Here is a 27,389-nt window from a genome sequence, read left to right as displayed (position 1 = left end):
CTTGTCAAGATTTGGGCCCAGGCAGTAGTCAAGGCAGACCTCATCTCTCCTTGTATAAACCTACAGCAGGCATTGCAGATTAATAATTGTCTCTTTCTTTTCTCTTCATGAAAAATGTGGGAGGAAAAAGAAGACTCAGTGGTAATTATAACCATCTGGTGATTGCTTTATGATTTGGTCATGTTAAAGTTTTTGGAAAACCTTCCATCAGTCTCAGTTAATCTTTCAAATTATGTTTGCCTTGACATTTGCTCTAGACTCTGTAGCTTCTTATTACTTCTGGAGTCATCTCATACAACCAGGGGTTGGGGAGAAGTTCAACTGGCAGCTGGGAGTGCTGCCACTGCTGCTTTTTCAAGAGAAAGACAGCTAGCAGTTCCAAAGGCTCTGAAGGAGACTTCGCAGATGAGGAGAATGAAAACTTGGACTTTATTTTAATTGAGCATTCCAAGAATATGCCAGTTGTGTCCTTCTTGGCACTGAGGGGTCTTTTCTGAGTTAGAGACATGGTTGATAGTTGGGCTAGTAATAGAAGCCTATTGTTTGTGAGAAAGAATTGTTTGAATAGCAACACACATAGCCTACCTGGAATGGTATGCCCAGGAACTTCAACCCAGATATTGAAAGATCAGCCCTGAAATGAGGGAGAAGTTTGTGAACTAAATATACCAATACTTTTCATTCAACAGGAGGTGTTTTGTTTTGTTTTTTGAGCACCTATTATATATTTAGCTTACTGTAAAATGAAGTGGGTGCATAATGCTGTATAAGACATTGTCTCCTCCCCTAGAAAGCTTCCAGTTTAGTTGGGAAGCTAAGGTATATACTAAAACATTTACATAAAATTATAAGACATGTGAATTCATTTACATAGATGTCTCCTGAAGGAAACTTTCAATTCATGTGAGGTATACTTTCTTGAAAAGAGGCAGGGTTTGGGGTAAATTTTACTTACCTATTTTGTGTGTCTATGTATTTTCCAGTGAAAAGTTATTTACAGTGTGTCTCCAGCACATCAACCCAATTTTAAGATGGATGAGTGGTGGTATAAGAAGTACTCCTTCTAGTGATAAAATAGCTCTTTCAAACAGGCTAGAGAAGGAACAGAATGCCATGAGTGGTGACAATGGGGAACTCTCACATGAGGTTCTGGAACACGTCCTTGAAGGAAGGGTAGACATGAATCATTAACAGTAAGAAAGGGTTAGAGGAAGGATGACTGATGGGCAAAGGTAGGATTGAGATCTAAGTGATGCTCTCAAATGACCAGTAGCAGCCACAACTTTTTTTAAACTCTTATACCCAAAACAAGTGCCCTTATTTTAGGGTGAGAAAGAAGAGAAAGAAAGAAAATCTGGAGGTTGGAGGATAAATAAGACCACATTCTTGTGGTTGTAAAAGTGTATGAAAAACTCATTTTCCTGGAAGGAGAGATTTTTGAAATTAATTCTTGGTCATGCTGAGGTAAATCTTGTGAAACTAGATTTGCATTGGTAGCAAAACTGACCTCTGAAGAATAATGTAAACAATAATGTTAGTTTGTCTTGAGCTCTCCTTCTTTGCCCGTTTATAAATTTGGTGTTCTTCAGTTTTGATAATAAAGATCAAGGTCTTTGAAGTTTGTATAGGTTTTCCTTCCATAATTGGGTACACAATGGCAGGAGGTCAGATGTCTCTTCCAGAGGCTGATGTTAGTGCAATCCCAGCAAGGGCAAGCCAGACCTCCCTTCCTTTTCACACAGGTGTTAGAGTACAATCATCACCTTTCCCAACCTTCAGTCTTCAACTGTGGTGATGGGGGGATGAGTGGATATTTCCTCCACTTTATAGCGACAGCCTTCTCCACATAGTGATTGAGGCTTGCATCCTCCCTGCCTCCTCTGTTCTCCTCCCCTTAAGTCTGGTAGAGAAGTTAGGTGGACACCCCTTCATCACCAGAGCTTGGATTGGGCCAAGTCTGTGCATACACCAGAGATCACAGGAAAGAGCCCAAAGGCTAATGAAATGGCTGTATTGGATCTCCTTCCACGGATTCTGTTCCATGCCCCTCCCATCATTCCTTTTCCTTCCTCTCGTTTCTTAAGGCACTTCCACTGCTGCCAGTCTGAGAGAGCACAACTTCAAAAGGTCCAAACAGAAAGCAGCTGTTGTCTCTAGGCCACCTCCACCCCCACTGCCTGTTCAAACCTGTCCTGGGAGCTAGTTTATCACTGCCAGATGCCATGATTTTTCCAGTCATTCTGTGGTGAGAAGGGGAGATTCTGGTAGGCTTTTCCCTAATTTCTCCACCTTGTATGTCTCCTCCTTCTCCTTGCCTGCTGTGGTTTCAGACTCCTCCAGGGTTGGAGCTGCAGATAGGCAAGAGACAGGAAAGGGTTTACTTATGGTGTCTGGTATTCTGTGGATTCAGTTTTGGTGCTCTCTGAACTTGGTGGATAAGCCAAGTTGACTCAACTTTAGATGTTAATTATTGACTTACAGTTAACTGTGGTTGAGGATTTAATTCTCACACATTATTACCAACTCTCCCCTCCTGAGGACCCCGTAATTACCATATAATATTGTTCACTGCTGGATTAAGTACTTTACTATAATTTCTCCTGATTGTATTCTTTTTGTAAAAAATCATTTCCTACACCAGCCACCACCTCAGAGTTAAGAATTACCTGTTTTGTTTTTGTTTTTTAATTTACTCCCTTCTCTCTCCCTTTCTCTCTCTAATCATTTATTTTTCTATTTACCTGTCACAGCTTTCTTCTTAAATGCTTCAACAAATCTGTTAGGCTCTTATCAATAATTTTTACAAAAACTCAAATTGACTAATGATTCAAATCTTTCTTTCTCCCCTGGAGACTTCAGCCCTCATTCTCCAGCTCCATTGGAAGCTGGCTGCTCTCTGACCTGCTGCACAATTGATATCATAGGGCTCCTTTCATTGTTACCCCAAGAATTCCTCTTATTTCTCACCTGTCTTAAATATTCTCTTTCGTGAAGTATATGACATCTCCTTCCTGTTTATTCCCTTGTTTTACTGGAACATATCTGTCTTAGTTTTCCAGAGCTGCTATCACAAATACCACACGCTGGGTTCACCTATAGAACAGGAATTTTATTGGCTCATGGTTTTGAGGATATAAGAGGTCCAAAATAAAAATATTGGGTAGGCCTTACTTTCTCCCAGAAGACTAAAGCATTCAGGTACTGGCTTCTGGCAATCCTTGTGGTTTCTTGGCTTGTATTTCTACCTCCTATCATGTAAGGATGTCCTCTCCTTTCTAGCTTCTGTGATTTCTGGGTTCTCTTTATAAGACCTCCAGGAGTCCGGATTAAGTTCAACTGTGATTCAGTTGGCCACATCTTATCCAAAAATATCATCTTCATAAGGTCCAATTTACAATGGGGTTCATGTCCACAGGGACACAAATGAAGATTAAAAATGTGTGTTCCTTGGGGTACATAATTCAATCTACCACAACATCCTTCAGCTGAGTGCCTATGAAGTATGTTATTAAAATAATTCTACCCCTACATTTTTTTGTTAATTTGCCTGAACAAAGCATTTTAGGTTGAATTTCCCTCCAATTTCTGAAGGTATTGCTCTCTGTATTGTCTTCTGATACTCAGGATTGCCATTAAGAAGTCATGTACTAAACCTTGCGACTGACACTCCCTCTATCCAGTGTTTGGGAAGATGAGTAATAAAGACAAGAAATATATAAATAATAGAGGGGGATAAAGGGTATGGGGTGTTTTGGGTGTTCTTTTTTATTTTTTTCTTCATTTTGGAGCAATGGAAATGTTCTAAAATTGATTGTGGCAATGAATGTACAACTGTATGATGATACTGTCAGCCACTGATTGTGTACTTTGGACGGATTATATGGTGTGCGAAGATGTCTCAGTAAAATTGCATTTTTTAAAAAAGAAGTCACATACTATTCTAATTCTCAATTCTTTATATAGAAAATATTGTCTGTTCTCTGGAAACTTTTAGGATCTTCTCTTTATCCCCAAAGTTCTGAAATCTGGTGATGATGCAATCAAGTGGTTATTTTTTCATTCATTGATTGGGCTTTTCAAACTGAACTGTTCTGGGACATTGCTCACCTTATTATTTCTTTGAGAATTTAGCCCTTTCTATTTTCTCTGTTCTCTTTGGAACTCCTATTAGTTGGATGTTGAACCTTCTGAATTAATCTTGTATTTTTTTTGTCTTTTATCCTATATTTTCTTCTCTGTCTAGTTTTCCTTCTGAAAGAGTTTCTTTAATTTATTATCCAATCCTCTATTGAATGCTCTTCTGCTGTTATATATTTTATATTTTCTAAGGGATCTTTCTTGTTCTCTAAATATTCCTTTTTATATAGCATCCTGTTTTTGATCACAGTAGATTTTGAAATAGTAATAGCTTTGTACATAATTTTTTCCTAGCACTTTTTATAACTTTTTGCTATCTTGTTTTTCTGTCTCTCCCTTCTTGTGTCTCCCAAACCTAGTTTTCCAGTTTGCTAATGCTGCCAGGATGCAAAGCACCAGAAATGGTTTGGCTCTTATCAAGGCGGGTTATTTGGTTACACAGTTACAGTCTTAAGGCCATAAAGTGTCCAAGATAATGCACTGACAATCAGGTACCTTCACTGGAGGATGGCCAGTGGTGTCCGGAAAACCTCTGTTAGCTGGGAAGGCATGTGGCTGGTGTCTGCTCCGGAGTTCTGATTTCAAAATGGCTTTCTCCCAGGACGTGCCTCTCTAGGCTGCAGTTCCTCAAAAGTATCACTTTTAGTTGCTCTTAGGGGTTTGTCCTCTCTCAGCTTCTCTGGCGCAAAAGTCTGCTTTCAAAGGCCATCTCCAAAATGTCTCTGTAAGCTGCAGCTCTGCTCCCAGCTCCTGTGCATTCTTCAAAATGTCCCTCTTGGCTGTAGCAAGCTTGCTCCTTCTGTGTGAGCTTATATAGTGCTCCAGTAAACTAATCAAGACTCATGCTGAATGGGTGGGGACACACCTCCATGGAAATTATCCAGTGAAAGATCTCGCCCACAGTTGAGAGATCACGTCTCTACAGAAACATCCAATCAAAAGTCTCCAACCCAATCAACACCAATACATTTCCTGCCCACACAAGACTGCATCAAAGAAAATGGCATTTTGGGGGACATAATACATCCAAACTAGCACACCTAGTATGTATGTATATCCCTTTTTCCCCACTCCCAGCACCCAGTATGGTGCTCAGTAAAAATAAGTGCTAGTGCTGAAGAAATGACTATTAATATTTTCTTAGTATCCTCTTTAGCTCTGGGAAGGATGTTGTGGTTCATAACTTAATAACTCCTGGCAGCTGAAAGGTTTCCTACTCAGAGAAAATTGCTATAGGAATGAACATTAAAATGTAATTGGAATTTTAATGCAAGTAGATTTTATATAAGTGCCTTCATTAGATGTTTTCCTTTACTTTTAGCCCAGAGTTTCTTCACCAGGCCACATGGAATGGCTCTGTGTCTGTCTTCTGTAACTACATCAGTTAAGGTTTTTATTGAAGTCTTCCTAAGAACACATCAATTGGATGAGAAAGCTCTTTGCATTCATTGGACTGAAGATGAAGATGAACCAACAGATGAGAGATTTCAGGTTAGATTCTTCCTGAAATGTTTGTGCAATGTGTGTGGTGGCCTCTGGCATCATATTTTTGCCTTGAAAGTGTTATCAGCTTTTGGGACCTATCCAAAGTTTCCCCACTCACTGTTGAAGCTCCTCTTTAGAGGTCCAACTCAATGGTCTCCATGCTGCATGTTCCAGTTTGCTAATGCTGCCAGAATGCAAAATACCTGAAATGGATTGGCTTTTATAAAGGGGATTTATTAGATTACAAATTTACAGTTCTAAGGCCATTAAAGTATCCAAATTAAGGCATCAACAAGAGGATACCTTCACTGAGGAAAGGCTGATGGGGTCGGGAACACCTCTTTCAGCTGCGGGGGCACATGGCTGGCATCTGCTAGTCCTTTGCTCCAGGTTGAGTTGCTTTCAGCTTCTGATTCCAGTCTTCCTCCTTAAGTGTCTGTGGGTTCCCATGTAGCTTCTATGGGCAAACTCAGGGCTTCATCTCTTAGCTTAGCATCTCCAAATGTCTTTCTGTCTACATCTCCAAAATGTCTCTCTCAGCTTCTCTCGAACATCTCTCTTAAGGACTCTAGTAAACCAATTAAGACCCACCTTGAATGGACAGGATCATATCTCCATGAAAAAAGTCTATTCAAAAGGTCCCACCCACAATTGGGTGGGTCACATCTCCATGGAAACAACCTAATCAAAAGATCCCACCCACAGTGAGTCTGCTCTTACAAGATTGGATTGAAAGAACATGGCTTTTCTGGGGGATATAATAGATCCAAGCCAGCACACTGCTGTTCCAGTTGAAGTAAACAGATTGCTAAAAGAGGTTAACTGAAAGGATCAGACAAAGTTCTTAGAGAACATCCATACTTTTAATCCACCATCTTTTAGTGTCTTGGAGTCCTTCATTTCTTCCTGGCAGACAGAATAAGAGAGAATGAAGACTTGTCCATGGGAACTTTTTTTAGGTTAAGTCTTGAAATGACACACGTAATTTCCACATCATTGACTTAACTGCAGGGGAGGCTGGGGGCATAGCCTATATGTGTACTCAAGAAGAATGGGGGAACACACCCTAGTGAAAACCTAGCAGTTGTTGCTATAGTGTGAAACTTGTTGAATGAATAGTCCAGTCAATCCCGGAACTGGCTTACCAGATTGTTCTTTTTTCCACTGAAATTACTTGACTGACTAATTCAATCTGAGCACTTGAATGGTTTTGTATTCTCTCAATCATTTGTTGTCACAATGATTTGCAAAACAAACATCCCTACATACACTGACTACAATAAGTGTTTATTCTCACACGGGAAGATCTGCAGGTTAACTGTAGTTTGGCTAATCTAGGCTGGGTTTAGTTGAATGACTTGACTTTAGGCAACAGTATGTCTTGACTCCAGACTGAAGGTTGAGTTCAGGCCTTCTCCAAGTATGTTTGTTTTGAGCTTGGATTAAAGGGGAAAGGGTTTCCCAAAGCATGTTGTTCTCTTGGCCGATCACTGGGTCAGAAAGGGTCCTACCCACCAGTTCATTTAATGCATGTACTGTCATCACATCTGCTCATATTCCATTGACCCAAGCAAGGCACATGGCCAAGCCCAAAGTCATGTGGATAGGGAAGTAGTATCTGCCCCAAAAGAGCTAGTTTGCTTAACAAATGATTACACATACACACACGCACACACCCCCACACACAACTGAATCAGTAGTAAGCCCAACTCACAATGCATTTATACTTATAGGCCTTTAGCTTTAAGGAATAAATATGTTTTGTTGGGCAGATTTGGGCCATAAGGATTGCTTATATGGTTTGTAAAGGACAAACCAGTTGCAATTTCTGCATTTTAATTTTCATGGTAGTAATGGTAAGGTTACTTCTTATCAGAGCTTAGAAAATGGTGTATCTGGGCTCCTCTTCTTGTTTATCTAGAATTCATTGACTCAATTTGCTTTTTAAAACAATTTCTCCTAAGTTACATTTTGATCTACTGGTATATCTTTGTGTTAATTGAATTGACCAAATAATCATTTTCCATTACTTGTGCAGAACAATTTTCCTTCAACAAGTATGAATTGAAGCCAAAGAACACACTCATTTATGGGAAGAAACCCTACTAGGGCTACTGTAGATGGCATGAACGGTATATACCCAGCCAGCTGCTTGATCCTGAAGGTCTCATTGGAGAGCTTGGCTCGGCTTACTAGTGGAAATATGTCTAGTGGTCTCATCCTTCTCTCAGATGTCTGTTCACTTCACGAAACCACTGCATGGCTTGGCACAGTATCCTGGCTTCTCAGGAGAGGCCCCTAGAATGGTATGGGGTGTATTCTGTAGTTAGGAATGAGAAGTGTGGGTAGGTTTTCATAGTGTCTATCAGCAACATTGTTTTTTTTCAAAAAACAGCATATGAGACATCTTATCTCTCAGATTTTAGGAACTCTTGACTGAAACAGGGCACTCTGTCTCATTTTAGAATAATGATTCCAGGGTTAGATGGCTTGGATTTTAGATTCCACCTGAAGAATATCTTCAACACTTTTCAGCTAACAGACAGTTTTCTGTTTATGTGGTGTTTGTTTGTGTTTGGTGATTAGCTTTTGATCCCTTTGGGTTAAGCTCCAGGTGCACAAGAAAACACACACACACGTACACACACACACACACACACAAACAGTGGGGTAAAGGAACATACCAGAGTTTATGAACATTGGGATTTAGTTGTGGGAAACTTTGTCTTTTGGCGTCTGCCAATATATCCTCTGGAATTTATTATGTGCCCGCAATGTCTCTCCAAACAATGGTTCTTCCCTGTTTCCACAGTCACTAGCGTAATATCAGCCCTTATCATCTCACACTTGTATTATAAAAACAGCTTGGTTCCTTGTCTCTCAGGGTCCAGTATTCCCCACTCCAACTCATCCCACATCTTTGGCAAACAGAATAAGATTTCAAGACGTTGCTCTTATCTTGTTACCCCCTTCTCCATCTCTGCTAAAAAGCTGAATCACACTTATTCACTCAAAAGAAAATTGTTGCCCACTTTTCACTTTGTCAGACTCTTGGGAAGAAGGTGTCCCCAAGCATGCCTGATCATTAAAATTACCTGGAGAGATTTTTAGAAATTCAGATTCCTGGCTCCCTTTTAAGTGTATGGCTCAGGAATCCACATCTTTAAAACATTTTATTAAAGTGTAATGTATACATGGAAGTGCAGAAATCATTACAACTTGAAGAATATTTTATTCATGCTGAATTTGATGTAGCTTGCAGCTCAAGGAATAGAATGTTCCCAGCAAAGAAGGTAGCTACTATCCTGACCTCTAACAGGAGTCTATGGAATCTATTTATTTGTGAAACTGTTTACGTTAGTCCAATTATTAACTAGATTTTGGGGGCAACTCACTGCTTTTTGAGAGTTAACGAGGAATAAATGCTTTCAGTCTTGAAGCTAATTTCAGGTTGTTTTATATATATAACCGACGAGACAGTATACTCTTCAAATCAAGAATAACATCTTTCATATTTCATTTCATCACTCTTTCCTGAAACATACCACTTCAAAATGTTCATGTTGATTTATTTGAGACATTCTGTAATCATTGTAAATTGTTTTCAAATACAGTACTTTTACAGCTATTGTTATGTATAGTGGATACTTGAATAATTGATTCGTGTTTAACAAACTGAATTATTTTGTGTTCTTCTCTTCACAGCCCAGGTAACAGATGAGGAAAGGAAAGGAGGAGGAGAGGAGTGACATGGCTATGAGTTAAAAGCAGTCAGAGCTCAGCTCAGGGACCCCTGAATCTAAGGCTGAGGCCCCACATTTTAAGGCTACATCAATATTCCTGGAAACAAAAAAAAAGTGAAGAAAAAGTGACACTTATTACATTGTTGGTCACTAGTGTGCAAATAATATATAAGTACCAATCTGAGTAAATTTGAAATAACCCATCTAAATGATGCCAACACATTATCTCTATCAAGAAGCCCACATAAGTTTCCTTTCAATTTATTAACTGAAATATATATATATATATTTATTCAATATTATTATTTCTTTAAATAGCTGCCCTGTATCACCTAATAACTGATTCATCATCAAATTGATTACTATGATTAAAATGATGAAGATAGTTTGTTTATAGCAGCCCATTCTTTCTGGAGTACTGTCTCCTAGGAAGCCAATTGTTTCTTCTTTGAGCCATCATGACTTTGCTGTGAGGAACTGTGCACAAAATGGATAAATTGATGGCCAAAAAAAGAGAAGCTGCATTTTGAGCTATCCATCATGAAGGCACAAATAACCAATACTGCTCCAAAAATCTGTGGCAGGTAGCTTTTTGTATAATACAAAGAATACTGTTCAAGTACAAGTATTTACAAGAGCTGAGTTCTATATCATACACCAGGACATGGTCCCTGTTATGAAGGAACTAAAGAAGCCTTATGATATTCTGGTCCACCAAGATGGCAGTGTAAGACACCCCAGGTTGCTATTACCCAAGAATGTTTGAACAACCAGTAAAAACTGGCAGAGGCATTTCCTCAGAACTCTAGAAAACAGTTGAAGGGTTGTAGTAACTGAGTGGGTGCTGAATCAAAAAACACAGCCTTCAAACATGGTAGAAGTCCTTAATGGCCCCTTCTTACCCTCTCTGGCATGGTATGGAGCCAGCCTGGGCTGCTGTTGTGGGTCCCTGGCCCTGTACTGGAGGGAGCAGGGTAATCACTATGCACATATTGGGGTGCCTGCATATTGGTGCTAATCTGTTGGGTAGCAGCCTGAAAGACTAAACCAGGAAACTCATCTCTGGCTCACATTCCAGAATGGGCAGAAGGTGCTTGCAGATTGTTAAAGCAGTGAAAGAAGCAGTGGAGTCAAAGTGACCTGGGGCAAAGGATTGCCTGCTATAAGTCATACATTAGGGCACATGGGAGGGGGAGAAAGTCTAATTTATATGGAGTAGAGTGGCATTCAATATCCTGTAAATGGGGGAATTCCTAAGGCCATAAACAAGCACAAGCCAGGACAAGATGCAGCTTCAGAAAAGAAGAAGATTCTGCCCTTCACATTCCCATCATGCTGATCTTATTGATAGGCAGACTAAACTCTGAGGGAGAGCATCAGCCAAAACAGAGCCAGTTTCCAAAGAGTGCAACTATATATACGTACATACATTGGCTTGTTTTTGTTAACTCCTGGAACTCAAGGAAATCTCTGTCATTTCACTAGCTGGATACAAACTTAAGGAACAGAAAACTCAGGGACTAAATACCAGAGTTAGTATTTAAAATATTATAATGTACAGTATGCAGCAAAAGATTACAAGACAAACAAACAGGAAATGATGGTCCATTCCGAGGAAAAAAGATAAAAATCCAGAAACCATCAACAAAGAAGATCAGACTTTAGACAGACCAGACAAATAATTTAAACAAAACAAAACAAAACAAAACTGATTATCAATATGCTGGAGGAGATAAAACACAAAGAAAGAACTAAGGAATATCAGGAAAATGATGCAAGAACAATACAAGAATTTCAAAAAAAGAGATAGAAATTTTAAAAAGGAAGCAAAGAGACACACAGGAGGTGAAGACCACAATAACCAAAATGAAAAATTCCCTAGAAGGTTTCAACAGCAGAGTGGAACTGGCAGAAGAAAGAATCAGTGAACTTGAAGGAAAAACAATTGAAATGATTCAGGCTAATGAACAGAAAAGAAAATGAATGAAAAACATTGAATAAAGAGCTTAAGAGACCTGTGGGATACCATCAAGCATACCAATATACACATTAGGGGAGTCCTAAAAGGAGAAGAAAAAAAGGTGCAGAAGGAATAGTTAAATAAATAAAGGCAGAAAACTTCCCAAATGTAGCAAAAGACATGAAAATGTACATTCAGGAAGTCCAATGGGCCCCAACCAGGAAAAACTCAAAGAGGTCCACACTGACACACAATAGTCAAACTGTCAAATGTGAGGGAAAAGGAGAAAGTTCTGAAAGCAGAAAAAAAAAAAAGTGCAGCATTTATATACAAGGAAGTCCTAATAAGATTAAGTTCTGATTTCTCATCAGAGGCCATGGAGGCAAGGCGGCAGAGGACATAATATTTAAAGTGCTGAAAGAAAACAATTGCTAACCAAGAATTTTATATCCAGTGAGACAGTCTTCCAGAATTGAGGGGGAGATTAAGACCTTCCCAGATAAAAGCTGAGAAAGTTATTCACCTCTAGACCTGCCCTACTACCAATGCTCAGACAGAAGGAAAAGGACACTAAAAAGTGGATTGAGTGGCATAAGGAAATAAAGACCTCCAGTAACGGTAACCATATGGGTAGTTATAAATGCCAATACAACTATATTGTATTTTCATAGTTTCTAAAATGCAACTGCATAAAAGTAATGATAAATCCATGGCTTTGGACATACAATGTAAAGCTATATTTTGTAACAAATATAATAAAAAGGTCCAGAGATGGATGAGTACAGGGATAGTGTATGTATATGCTATTGAAGTTAAGTTGGTATCAAATAAAATGTGACTGTTACAGATTTAGGATGTTAAATTTACCCCCATGGTAACCACAAAGAAATTATCTGGAAATTGTGTGCAGAAGGAAATGAAAGGGACTCAAAATGGTACACTACAAAAAAATCAAGTGTGAAAGTAGGCATCAACAGGATTGAGGGACAAAAAGACTTACAAAGACAAAATAGAAAAATGGCAGAAGAAAGTCCTGCATTAACAGTAGTTACTTTAAATGTAAATGGCTTAACTTCTCCAGTCAAGAAAGAAATTTGTAGAATGGATAAAAAAGCATGATCTAATAATATACCATTTATAAGAGACTCATCTTAAATTCAAAGACACATGCATGTTGAAAGTGAAAGTATGGGAAAAAAATACCATGCAAATGATAACGAAAAAAGAACTGGAGTAGCTATTCTAATAGCAGATAGAATGGAATTGAAATAAAAACCTACAAGGGACAAAGAAGTTCATTATATACTGTTAAATAATTATAAATATATAATTCATTAGTGAATTTTACTAAAAATTCCAAGAAGAATTAACACCAACCCTTTCTAATTTATTGTATGAGGCCAACATCACCCTAATGCCAAATCCAGATAAAGATACCACAAGTAAAGGAAAGTACAGACCAATAGCCATTATGAGTATAGATGCAAAAATCCTCAACAAAATACTAGCAAACCAAATCCAGCAACACAATGAAAGAATTATACCTCACCCATGATCAGGTGGGGTTTATCCAAGATATGCAAGAGTGTTTCAACAGAAGAAAATCAGATAATGTAATACACCATATTAATAGCATGAAAGGAAAAAAAAACATGGTCATCTCAATTGATGAAGAAAATGCATTTGATAAAATCCTATAACCCCTCTTGATAAAAACACTCAAAAACTAGGAATAGAATCAAACTTCCTCAATATGATAAAGGCCATATATGAAAAACTCACAGCTAACATCATACTCAATGGAGAAATACTGAAAGTTTTCCTTCTAAGACCAGAAACAAGACAAGGATACCCATTGTCACAATGCTATTCAGCATTGTACTGGAAATTCTTGCCATAATGATTAGGAAGAAAAAGAAACAAAAGGCATCCAAATTGGAAAGGAAGAAGTAAATTTTTCCTCACTTAAAGAAGGCATGACCCTATATGTAAAAAATCCTGAAAAAACCCACAGCTGATCTAGTATAGATAATAAACAGATTCAGCAAAGTGGTGTGGTACAAGATCAATATGCAAAAACCAATAGTGTTTCTATACACTATTAATGAATAATCTGAAGAGGTGGTCGAGAAAAAAATTCCACTTACAACAGCAACCAAAAGAATCAAATATCTAGGAATAAATTTGACCAAAGAATTAAAGGATATACTAAAAGAAATCAGAGTGGGGGAAGACCTAAATAAATGCAAGGGAATTTCATGTTTAGGGATTTGAAGACTAAATAATGTTAATTTGTCAATTCTACCCAAAATTATTTACAAATTCAACACCATCACAGTAAAAATTCCAACAGCCTTCTTTGCAGAAATTTTAAATTCCCACATAAGGGCAAGGACCATAAATAGCCAAAACCTTCTTGAAAAAGAACTATTGGAGGACCCATGCTTCCTGATTTTAAACCTTATTACAAAACAACAGTAATGAAAACTGCATGGTACTGGCACAGAACAGATATATAGACCAATGGAATCAAATTGAGAGTTCATAAATAAACCTTCTTATCAATGGCCCACTGATATTTGAGAAGGGCTCTAAGTTTACTCAGTGGGGAAAGAATAGTCTTTTCAACAAGTGGTGCTGAGAAAACTGGGTATCTATATGTAAAAAACTGAATGTGTACCTCTATCTGACACCATATAAAAACATTAACTCAAAATGGATCAAAGCCCTAAATAAAAGAACCAGAACTATAAAACTTCTTGAAGAAAACATAGGGAAGCACTTCAGGACCCTGTATTAGGCAATAGTTTCTTAGACTTTACACCAAAAGCATGGGTAACAAAAGAAAAAAAAATACATGGGGCTTCATCAAAATTGAAAAGTGTTGTGCAAAAAGGATTTCATAATGAAATTAAAAAGACAACCTACAGAACAGGAGAAAATATTTGTAAACTACATATCTGATAAGGGTTTAATGTCTAGAATATATAAAGAAAATCTTCAACTCAACAACAAAAAGACAAACAACCCAAATAAAAAATAGGCAAAAGACTTGAATAAAAATTCCACCAAAGAAGATATACAAATGGCCAAAGGCACATGAAAAGTTAATCAACATCATTAGTCATTAGGGAAAAGCAAACCTAAACCACAATGAGTGTACTAGGGTTCTCCAAGGAAACAGAATCATTAGGCTATATATACAGTAAATATTATGAGATTAATAAGAATTAGCTCATGTCATTGTCAGGCCCCAATGAAAGTTTTTGATGGATTCCCCAGGAGAAGCTGGATGACTGAAGTAGAGATGGAAAGTCTTCCTTCTGACTGCTGAAGTCATCAGTTCTCCTTTTAAGGCCTTGAACTGATCAGATAAGACTTCTTTCATTGTTGAAGGGAATCTCCTTAGTTGATTGTAGATGTAATCTGCTGTAGATGCAACCAACTTAATGATGTAGATAAGTGAAATATCCTCACAGTAACATCAGGCCAGTGCTTGCTTGACCGAACAACTGGAGAACATAACCTAGCGTGGGTGACACATGAACTTAACATCACAATGCCATACCATTTCATACCCACTAGAATGGCTTCTATTCAAAAAATGGAAAATAAACATTGGAGAGGATGTGGGTAAATAGGAACACTTGCTCATTGTTGGTTGGGAATATAAAATGGTGCAGCTGCTGTGGAAGACAGTTTGGCGGTTCCTCCGAAAGTTAAGTGTAGAATTACCGTTTGACTCAGCAATCCCACTTCTTGGTATATACCCAAAAGAATTGAAAGCAGGGACTTGAACAGATATTTGCATAACAATGTTGTTAGTGACATTTTTCACACTTCCCAAAAGATGGAAAGCAACTCAAGTGTCTACCAACAGATGGATAAGCAAAATGTATTATATATGTACAAAATAATAGTATTGGGCTATAAAAAGGAATGAAGTTTTGATACATGCAACAACATAGATGAACCATGGAGACATCATATTAAACAAGATAAGACAGACACAAAAAGATAAATATTGCATGATCTTCCTGCTATGAAATAATTAGAATTAGCCAACTTGTAGTGTCAGAAATTAGAGTACAGGATACCAGGGGCTGGGGTGGAGATTGGGAATGGGAACTGGATGCTTAATTGGTACAGAGTGATGAAAATGTTTTGGTAATGGATAGTGGTGTTGGTAGCACAACATTGTGAGTGTAATTAGCACCACTGAATTATATGTTTGAATGTGGTTAAAAGAGGAAATTTTAGGCTATAACCTTAATTAATAGAGTTTTAAAAAATAAGGATTGTACAAAAACAAATAGTGACCCTTAATGTAAACTGTGGACTATAGTTAATAATGTAATTCAATAATGTTGTCTAATCAATTGTAGCAAAATACCACACTAGTGCAAAATGATAATAAAAGGAAAACCGGTATTGTGTGTGTTGGGGGCGGGGGATGGGCAGAGGGAGTCTATCTGCATGACTTTTCTGTAAACCTACAACTTCTCCAATAAAGAAGAAGCCTTGATTCAGTCATGTATGATAAATGATGGGTGTCCTGTTGGACTAAGGAAGTCAGACTGGAAAGATCATTTCTGGCAGGAGAGGCCAAGACTGCTTCACAGGGAAGTTGATACTTGAAATGGATCTTGAAGGATAGTGAAGCATTTGACAGGTGGTGATAGGTGCACAAACAAAGGCTGAGACATGGGAAAACGCAGAATAATTTAGCGGAGAGCTTGGCTGGACTGGCGGACTTAAATGGGGGCGTCGAGGTAGATAAATCTGACAAAGTAGCCAAGTGACAGATTTCAGAGGGTATAGAATGCTGGGCCAAACCGTTAGGAAGCACTAAGTAACCCAGGTACAGACCTTAGTTCAGACCTTAGTCAAAACTAAGATGTGGCAATAAAAATAGAAACAAATTGATTTATTTTAGGGACACTGATTTGGATAATTTCAGTGAATTGTTGATTGCAATCTAGGGGGTGAGGGAGCAGAAATTTCAAAGATGACTTGGTTTTGAGTGTGAGTGACTAGTTCAGTCAAGAGCCATGAACAAAAATCCTTCTCTTTTTATTTTTAAAGCCACACGTCCAGAACAGCAATCTCTCTTCACCGTCTTCCCTTTCATTGCAAATCACTGCTGGATACACTAGAATCTGTCCTCTTTATCGCATTGACTCATATCCATGCCACCAGTGGCTTCCAATATGCTAAATCTAATAGGAACTTTTCAGGTTTTCAAGCATTGAGCTCTTTCCTGTATTTTCACTATTTACCATTCCCTTTTTGAAACCTTCTGTTCCACTGGTTTGTGTGATTTCATTTTTTCAGCATGCAAAACATTACAAAAAGAGAGCACAACATCTGCTTAGGAATTAGATGACGTAGCAGACACTCTTTTAGGACTCAGGTCTTTAGCACACACACACACACACACACACACAAAACAGAGGCGAACACAGTACATAATACATGGGATGTGAATTGTTTTGTGTCTAATGTATTACTGCAAAGAAGTCTTTGCTCTTTTGTTTCTTTGTGTGAAAAATGAGGATGGCAAGTATAACCCTGATTTTGCAGATATGACAATGTCTAATTAATGAATTGCCCTAAAGAGCGACCAGAATATATGAGGTGCTAAATAATATTGTGCAAGTAGAGATTAAATTTGACCAAGTGATTTATTAGACAAGCCTAACAAGTGATATCATTGGCTCAAGGGAGTAGATTTGGACTGGTTTATAAGATCACTTGAACTCTGAGCAATTGAGTTGTGGATATTTGTTGTTGTTTTAACTGCAGGGACCCAGCATTGCTTTTAGGTTTGGAAACTTTGGAATGTGACATTTATGAGGCCTGCAACTCCATCAGAAGTGATTGAAGCTGTTAAACTATTGTGGTTAAAGGAGTGAAAGTAAATAGACATTACCGTCTGTTGGTTTTATTGAGCTGCAGTTTTGTACACAAGTTTGATGCTTAGGCACAGCCTGTGTTTATTATTTCCCTTAATGATTGCCATATCACATTTTCTCATTTTGTAAGTTAAAATGTGACTTTTACCATAGTAGCCACATTAAACTACTCTTGGGACTTAAAGCCCAGCTGCAGGCTTTCTCTCTGTTTCTGTTGCCATCAAAAGCAATAAAGATTCTGCAGTCAAGGAAGGGATGGGGATGTTAGTGTTACCTGAAGAGGCACAGAATCCAGCTCCTGTGCTTTCTTCATTTTTCTGTTTTCAAACCAAAGATAGACGTTCTAGTCAAAGGAGATGTTCTTGCGAATGGCTGCTCCAATAAATAAAGACCTGCAGGATTCACTGAGGCACTGGGAAAACAACCAAGGAGACAATTCTAGGAACAGTTTGAGAAGTAGGCTTCCTATTACAAATGAATTGACTTTAGTCTTCAGGCTGGGTTTTGGAACCTTGATTTTGGGATATAAAGGTTTCTAGTTATCTCAAAGGGGTGTTGATAAACCTCAGGGCAAAATTTATTTAACAAATCAACCATTTTCTTCTCAAATAAAATATAAGCCTTCTGGAAGGCTATTTTTGTCTTCTTTTTTTTGTGGTTATATATGGAAAGTATCCAGACAAAATACACCAAAATTCAACACACCGAAGGAAAGCTGGGAACTGAGGTATGGCTGCACAGCAACAGACTACAACTTACAGTGTTCTGTGAGTCATGGTACATACTTTTTCAGTGCTCGCTGAGCTTTTTCTCCCATTGTAGCCAATTAGCCACAGTTTTAGTACACCTGTGGTTTCTGACTCTGTTGTGTTTTTATTTTTTAACATAATAGAATGCATCAATTATTAACATCTAATGATATTCATCAGTTTATCATATTGATTGTGCAGGGTTGTAAGAATTAGTCAAAATATATGTTCAATTCCTTGCACAGTGAATGGCACATAGAAGGTGCTATTTTAAAAGTTTATCAAAACAAAATCTTTAATATATAGTACTGTTAGGAGAGAACATAGTTGTAATACTAAGGTGTAACAATTTTAAAAAATTATAACTTCACATCTACTGGGGAGTAAGAGTTATATGGATTCAAATTATTAATCCTTCTGCTGGAAAGTTCATTTAACTAGAGCTGAATGCTCAGATGGAAAGTTAGAAGAATTCAGAAATTACTCTTTGGGATGCAGTGAACAGCCCATAAATGCTTATTAAACATATGACAGGCACTACTTGGTGTTGGGGTTGGCAATAAGGCTTATCATTCGATGGTATTTGAAATCAGAAAAAGCTAAGATTCTCTGACTTATTTTTTATTCAAATAACAAACTAATTTGTGAGTGGTGGAGATTCACTAGAGTAGAGAAACAACTGGATGTCTACATAAGTTATATAACAAAGTCCATTCTCTTTCTCAGTAATTAGGATGGGTTTCTTTATGGTTGAAAACAATTATAGAGTAACTCATAATTTGCAGAGTGATTTTCCAATCCTAGTCTCATTCATTCCTTAGAGAGACCCTGTAAAATATAGTCTGTATTGTCTTGTGAAAATAACTTGGACTTTAGTGTCAGGCAGTACCAGTGAGAAATTATAGCTCTAGCACTTATTGACTATGTGACTTTGAATAGATTATTTAACCTTCCTGAACTTTTTTCATGTATAAAAGAGGATGTATGAATAGTATAGAAATTAATTTGTTTTAAGTGCTTAGCATCATACCCAGCAACATTGCAAGTACTCGATTTATTGGAAACAATTGTTGTTGACATAAGTTGGAGAGGAGTTAATGACTCTCAGTTTATAGAAATTGAAGCCTGAAGAGTTTAAGTGACTTATGTTATAGCCTGGGCTGCAGAGTCAGGCCAGAGCTCTGAGCTCCTCATCAGCTGCTCTGTACCAAGTGCACACAGCTTGCACCATGTGCTTTGGGAGCACTAGCTGAAGAGCAAGGAAGCTGATCCCAGCCAACTTCATTGACCACCTGGACGATAGCACGGTTGACTTATTTTATGCACACTTGTCACGTTGTGATGCTAAAATTTTAATGGATCTTGGACTTTTTATTTCATTTTTATTTTGCTGGCCAGAAATATTACAAATTCATTTTATGTGATCCCTTTAAATTTTCATATTATTTCAGAGGCAATAGCCAAAATTTTGATATCAGATTATTGGATAATACCTGATAGTGCCTGGTTTGTAATTACTTGTATTAAACTGTAGCCTGCTCTGCCATTATGACTGCCAAAACTTCATTACACTGCAGGGGTTGAAACTAGTTAGATATTGCCTTGGGATTAGCTGTCAAGTCATCTGGAAACTAAGTAACCATCATGTGGCAGTGATTTATTTTTTTTGCAGAAAAAAGTTTATGTTACTCTAACATTCTCTGAGATCAAGTTTTAAGACTCTAAAGAACCTAGAAAAGGTGATAAATATCTGTGGTTCTTGTCTTGTTCCCCATGGGGGGAAAAAAGCCTTATTCAATCACAGACATATATGGAAGAGAGGTGGTGTATTTTCTCCATTATATAAGCCATTGGCTTGGATCCATAAAACATTTTTAGCCTTGCCTCTGTAGATACCTAAATTCAAAGAGAGTATGGTTTTGTCCACTCATTTAGATGCAAACATCAAGAAATCAGATTCTAATAGTTCTTGTATTTTGCCTCAGAGAACCCAAATTCTTACTTTAGAGCGCCTTGTCTCAAAAGTTTTAGTAACTGGGATAGTCTTTCTCTGACGTTTGTCTTTTCTTCTAAGGGAACTACTAATGATAATAAAAAAAAAAAACTTCAGCTAATTAATTTGTTCCTCTAACAAATATTTTTGAGTGCCTACTATGCAGATATGTGCTAGTAAGCTGACTCTGAAATAAAAATAAAAAGCCCTGATTGATAGCATTTGCTGATTTCTGGGTGTAAACTTTCTCCTGTGACCAGTTTCAGGCTCTCTATGTAATGTCACTGAAGGCAGAGTTGGAAAGAAGTGTGCAGAATTGGCTCTTCAAAGCTGGCATGAGCCACCTCCAGTCCACCCCTGACCCTGCATGCCACATGCCTTGAATCTACATATATGATGTTGGCACCAGAAGAAAATGGAACAATTCAGCTAAATTGTTGAAAAAAGATAAGATGATCTGACTTATTTTTTTCATCAGGCAATAAATTAGAGAGCTGATCAACTAGAGTAGCTAAGAAAAACAAACAAACAAACAAAATGACCAAAAAACCCTGGATGTTTAAGTTAGTTGCGTAGCATAAACACAGTTTCCATTTCAGTGATCAACACAGATTACTCTGTAATAGAAACATAATGGAAAGAAACTTAATTAGTTCATAATTTTCTATCATGTAATTGACTCTTTGGAAATAACATGGAAATGAAGTTATACATTTTCACCCCTATACATAAACCACTGACCAGTGTATACCTGTTCTGTTAGTTCATCTAGAACTGTTATGGTGGCAAAAGTAGTCTCATCCTATTACTATGGGTACATTCTTCACATCAGTTGGTCACAGCAGTTTGCTGAAATTCAGGATTGAGAATTCGGTACCTGCATTCAGTTGTATGACTCCGGCTAGCTTCTCCATTCAGACCAGCAATCTTGTAATGTCACAAGGGATATGGGCAGTGAGGAATCGATGGATTAATGTAACCCATCTTCACTCCTGGGAAAAAACAAGAACTCAAGGTTAAGTGCTATGGTTCATTGACTAACAAGCATGCATGTATGTATCCATATATTTTTACTTTTTTCTTCCAAAATGATGATAAATAGTTCATAGGAAATGTGGTTAGAATACAAAAATATAGAGTAGGAAAAAAATTCAATCTCACCATGCAGAAGCAGTCTCTCCATTTTTGATATTGTTCTTTCCATATACTTTAAGCATTTAAGCAAGCTGTGGAAATCATATTGTGTATATCAAGTTTGTCTCTTGATTTTTGTTAATGAACATTATGTCAAAAGTATTTTCTCTTGTAATAAAAACTCGTACTTTCATTGAGTACATAACAGTTCATTTCTGTGTGAACGTTTCTTAAACATTCTGCAATTTTGGACATTTGGGTGATTTTTCACATTTTATTTTTTTATTGATGTTGCTGCAGAAGATGTCTACAAATCTTTGGTCATATCTCTGATTATTTCATTAGGAGAGATTTCTTAAGTTAAGGAAACAGTTGAAGGACTTTGGAAAAATAATGTTAAATTGTTTTCTAATGAGGTAGTCCTAGTACAAACTTAGCAGTATGTGGCCTTATGGTGCTATCTCACAGCAATTTTATACTGAGAATTAAAATTTTTAAAATCTCACTCATTTGGTAGGCAAAAATTTTATTAATTTATCTTTATATTATTGTGAGGTTGAACTTTTTTGTGTCTTTTATTCATTTGCTTTTCCTTTTCTATGAATTATCTGCACAAGTCTTTTGCTTATTTATTTATTGAATTCTCAGAGTTTTACATTAGTTTGAGTTCTATATATAGAGAAGAATATATAACATTGTCTCTCATACTTGTTGCAAATGTTTTTCCCAGTTTATTTTTTATATTAGTTAGCATATTCTTGTGAAATGCGGAAGTTAAATTGTTTATTAAAGTCACATTCACTTGTATTTTCCCTTTGTAATTTCTTTCACTGCATTTAAGCAGCAGGTCTTTTCCCATTCAGATCAGATAAATATTTACTTATGTATTTTTTTTTAAATTCATTTTATTGAGATATATTCACATACCATGCAGTCATACAAAACAAAGTATACATTCAATTGTTTACAGTACCATTATATAGTTGTGCATTATCCCCAAAATTAATTTTTGACATTTTCATTACCACACACACAAAAATAAGAATACAAATTAAAGTGAAAAAGAGCAATTAAAGTAAAAAAGAACACAGGGTGCCTTTTTTTTTTTGCTTTTTGTTTTTTGTTGTTGTTGTTGTTGTTGTTTTTTTCCTTCCCCCATTTTTCTACTCATCATCCATAAACTAGATAAAGGGGAGTGTGGTCCATATGGCTTTCCCAATCACATTGTCACTCCTCATAAGCTACATTTTTATGCAATCATCTTCAAGATTCATGGGTTCTGGGTTGTAGTTTGATAGTTTCAAGTGTTTACTGCTAGCTATTCCAATTCTTATGTATTTTTAAATTTTTGTGATATTCAGTTTTTAATGTTTCCCTCTTTAATTCTGCTTAATCTTTATTTAAGGTCCCTGTTTTTGAAATTAATATCTAAAAATTCTCCTAGCAGCCATTGTGGAGCAGTGCTTCCATTCTCCATTAATTTGTGATGCTCTAGTTTTCATATATTTAATTTTTGTTTATACTAATGTCCATTTGTGAAACATTTATTTTGTTCCATTTTCCTGTCTTTCTAGTCTTGTCAGTAGCATTCTTATTTAAATACTATAGATTAAAAATATTTTAATAACTTCTAGTGCTAATTTCCCCCATTATTACCCCTCCTTTAAAATTAGGCAGCCTAACATGTTTATTCTTCCAACTGACTTTAAGTCAAATTAAAAAAAAAAAAAAAAATTCTGCTGGGATTTTGATTATCACCATGTTGAGCTCATATATTAATTTGGGGAGAATTGTCATTGTTTCATCATTTTAATATAAATGACAGCAAAATTACTTTTCTTACAAGTTCATACAAAGTGAAAGTCAAAAGTTGATGTACAGAAGAGTGGAGTATTGTCAAAGGACAATGTACAGCAAACAGGACTTGGGGCAAGGCTCATTATTTATATTTATTAGTTGCATGATCTTGATCAAGTCGATGAATATTTGCAAGCTTATTCCCTCTTCTGTAAAATGCAAATAACTACTCTGCTTACCTAATAGTGTTGTTGTGAGGATCAAGAAAGATGCCTTTTAGAACATCAAAACTTGCATATTTTAAAACTTACCCCTCAAATGGACAAGACAGTATCAAATATCTGAAAACTGCAAGTGATTTTCATTTCCTTCAGTGGGCAGACTTATAAAGTGTGCTCACTATCCACCTACTGCTTTTAACAATCAAATTGTCCATTTTTTTTCCTATTCCACAGCAGATACAGCTTATTTACAAAGACCAAACTTTTTAATACTGCAAAGAATGTTTCAGTGCTTTACAAGCAGGAGACCTGTCAAGCAAATTGCTCTTGGCAGGAAGGCAGATCGTATATCTTGAGCTTATCTACCTCCTTTAGACTGTGGCCAGCCCCGATCACCTGCTGATATGCAAGGGCTCTGGCAGGCCCTCACTGTGCTCGCTGTCTGGTGGGGGCTGCCTTGCCCAAGGCATTTGAAGCTGCTCCCTCTCCCCAGCCTGTGGTTTAGGAAACTCAGCTCCTTCTAGAGTGATGATTTTTCTGCTGTCATTTTCAAACTACCTACTACTGTTTATTTGGAATATAAACATCTGGGAAGCTTCAAAGACCAAATTTGTTGAGGACATAGTCTGCACTCTAATTTTATGTGCACAAGTCACATGGCAGGTAAACAGGTTGATATAAGGATTTATTAAAATGTAATGTTTGCAGTATAATCTGGGGCCAGGAAGATTTAGTTCAATCTCCTATGACACCACAGTTTATGCTAGAATTTTAGATTTGGAAGAGACTGAGCTATCAGTAGCTGTCCGGGTTTGCTAAAGCTGCCAGAATGCAAAATACCAGAAATGAATTGACTTTTATAAAGGGGATTTACTAGGTTACACATTTAAAGTTCTAAAGCCATAAAAATGTCTAAACTAAGGGATCAACATGAGGATACCATCACTGAAGAAAGGTTAATGGTGTCTCTCTCAGCTTCTCTAAGCTTCTCCCCTCCTTGAGCTCTCTTAAAGTACTCCAATGATCTAATTAAGACCTACCCAGCATGGGCGGGGTCCACACTTCCATGGAAATAATCTAATCAAAGGTCTTACCCACAATTGGGTGAGTCATATTTCCATGGAAACACTCAGTCAAAAGGTTCTACCATAATCAAGAGACTAATATGTGTGCCCCCACAAGATTGAATTAAAGAACATGACTTTTCTGGGGGACATACTATATCCAAACCAGCACAGTAGCTCCATCCTTTTATTTTGCATGTGAGGAGCTGAATTCAGAGACAACATGGCTTGTCCACCTGGCTGGTTGGTGGCAGAGCTAGGAGTAGAAGCTAACTTCCTATATTCTCTCCACTCTGCTCAGATACTGCACTATTCAGAATATGACTCCAATGCAAGGCAAATTGTTGGAGTGTGCTGAAAAATCTAGTAAGGGAAAAGTTATAGCCAATGATTGAGAACGTTCTCAAAGTACCTGGCTCACAGGTTCATCAAAAGTCTTAAATATCTGAAAGAAGTAGAAAAATTGGGAAAATCATATTTTACATCTTCGCGAGTCCATTCTTGGGTCTTGGATATAATCTTTCTCATTTATAGGAAAACATTTAATAGAAATAAATGTTTTTACTTAGACTTATAATGGAAAATACTGGATCTGATCATAACCTAGCTTTTGAAAATAGGAATGTCCAGATTTGATCATCTCCTTAGCTGGTCTAATCAGTTCTGCAGACTGATTGCTATTAAAATTGGAGACAAAGAAGATCTAACTACCAAAATCTCTTTGTCTGGCTTTCTGGACCCTTCTCAATCTGCTCCCATCTGACTTACAACTTCAATTCCCACTTGTCTTTAGCAGAAACTCTGCTTTTTCATGGACTTAATTCCAACTTTCAAAGTTTCCTTAAAAATTTTTGCTAATTTTGGTCTTCCAGTCTTGTTGTTGATGCTGCTCCCTCACTTGGAATTACCTACCTCCATCTTTTCACAAATGGCTTTAGTCTGCTGTGGTCTTTCCTGGGTCTCAACTGTGAGGGCCCTTGTGTCCATGTCACACTGGTTCTTACACCTTCTGGGTTTGTCTCCCCAACTAAGTTGTGAGTCCTGGAGAGGTAGGGAAATGCAAGATTTTCCTCATGAGTTGCCCTGAGACCACTAAGGGCACAAATGAATTGAAAAGAAAAAATATAGTTGAATGTGGGGAAGGAAGAGGATCAAATTGAGAAGCTGCCTCTATGTTTTGTCACAGACCTTGTTCCAGTCAAGTTTGACACGGCTCTCTCTATATTGATTCTTGAATTCTCATTACTGCAAGTAAAATGACAGCCCCCAGGGTATTCTCATTTCCCGAATTTCTCTGGCTTTATTTCATGGTCTCTTTCCTCTGAATGACCTTGTTTCTCTTTGAGTCATGGCAACAATTATTTGCTTTTCCTATAGTTTTTTGCCCTCAAATTGGCTCAGGTATTAACTTTCAAGATCTACAAGGGCTATTGTAAGAAAAACAAATTAGGCAGACAGGCCGTGACTTGAGTAAAATGTCTGCCAGAGGCAAAATAGAAATGCCTCTTCTCTAAGCTAATAATTCCCAATGACATATCTCTATCATTACCAGTCATCTTGTATTATCATGATTTGTGCCTGTGTTTCTTTCTCCCATTAGTCTGTGTGTTTGGCCTTAACTATTTTTATGTGCCTAGTACCTAAAACAGAGTCTGGTGCATAGTAAAACCACAATGAATGTGTGTAGGACATTAAAGAAATCTAAGCTTTCTTTAAAGAAATAAATAAGTAATAACTGAGAAAACTGCCTTCATCCTCTTTTATTTTTCTCTGATTTTTCTTTTTCTTTTTTAGTAACAATCAAAATGATGGTTTGGACACCTCAGGCAACAAAATGGCGCCCTCTTTCTCCACCTCACAACCTCCAGGTTTCTCTTGACTATTACCTCAAATTGTCACTTTTGCTTTGTTTGTGGGGTTGTGAGCACCCTCCCTTTCTATTTAAGGTCGTGTGTAATGCTTTTCTTCTATGTAAAAAAAAAAAAAAAGTGCAGATTCTTGTAGCAAGGGTTTGCTGAAGCTGTTGAAATGGATTGGTTTTGTTGACAAATACCCTTGGTCTGAATTTCTGACATTTCTTAGCCCTCTGCCGGATTGCACCATATTGTGCAACGTAATGTGGAAATAAATGAGTTTATTAGTGATGAGTTGTGTGTTTGTGGCTGTTGGTATGTGATAATAAACATCTTTTGTGGGTACTTACAGCAATAATGACACCACTCTTTTTCAGTTCACCCTTTACCATAATCTATGTCAGTATTCATTTCAGTGGGGGCATCTAACCTCAAAGAATGTTATGAGAGTAGCATAGCTGAGCAGAAGGGTTTCTTCTAGGTTGGTGGTCTATTTTAAATAGCTCACATCTAACATAGCTTCTGCCATCAGGCTCAGGAGTTTTCAGTGACTAAAAACAGCAGAGTGTTTTCTGGAGTCTGCCCTAGGCTTGTGTGGGCACAGACCATGTCTCGAGGGTGTACTTCTTGAGGAGATGCAAGCTGAGTTGTGGTCTCTGCCCTCACAGAATACACAATCTAAAATAACTGAACAAGTACTGAAGATGCTCAGCCCCTCCAATGGCAGGAACCCAGAGTGAGCACACACCAGAGCTGAACCCAAGGGCCTGATTACTAAAGGATGGCTGAAGTGAGGGGGGAGCGAGGACCTGAACTAGAGAATGAAAGGACAAGAGATGATGGTGAAAGGGAAAGGAAAGGAGTAAAGTGTTCCAGTTCGCCTGGGTGGGTCATATGTGAAGGCAGGAGGAAGGAGCAATGAGTTGTGAGAAATGGAAGGGAAATGAAACCATTAGATAAACAGCTCAGCTAAATTTTCTCAGAAAGAAAGAGTCATTATGATCTGTCCAAATCACCAAAAATTTTTAAGTATGTCATTAAAACAGAAGCAGACTCTGGGCTCAGTTCAACAGATATTCGTTGAGCATTTGATGTCAGCAACAGTATAGGGTTAGGTGTTGGGGGCCAAAAAAAACAAGTGAGAAATGGTCCTGGCGATGTCAGTACACTGTGAGGAGCCCTGGGCTGGAGGTGTGTGTGTGTGTGTGTGTGTGTGTGTGTGTGCGTGTGTGTGTGTGTGTATGTGTGTGTGTATGTGTATGGGGTGTCATGGAAACACGGAGGGGGCGGAGCCAGCCGGCCTTGAGCAGGGCGGGGCCGGAGGAGTGAGGGGGGCAG

At 37.6% G+C, this 27,389-nt stretch overlaps 1 long non-coding RNA gene across 1 annotated transcript in view; it reads left to right on the top strand.

Moving 5' to 3' along the window:
• LOC119524761 overlaps positions 1 to 5,607 on the top strand; it is a 31,854-nt gene extending 26,247 nt beyond the window's left edge. The window contains exon 3 of the long non-coding RNA XR_005214878.1: positions 5,459 to 5,607. This is a non-coding gene — a long non-coding RNA (uncharacterized LOC119524761). The remainder of the gene's footprint in view (positions 1 to 5,458) is intronic.
• Positions 5,608 to 27,389: the final 21,782 nt, after the last annotated feature.

Source organism: Choloepus didactylus, chromosome 2, assembly GCF_015220235.1.
Source record: "Choloepus didactylus isolate mChoDid1 chromosome 2, mChoDid1.pri, whole genome shotgun sequence".
Classification (NCBI taxonomy): Eukaryota; Metazoa; Chordata; class Mammalia; order Pilosa; family Megalonychidae; genus Choloepus; species Choloepus didactylus.
Note: the sequence above shows the minus strand (reverse complement) of the source record. Positions and strands in the feature narration are given on the sequence as shown.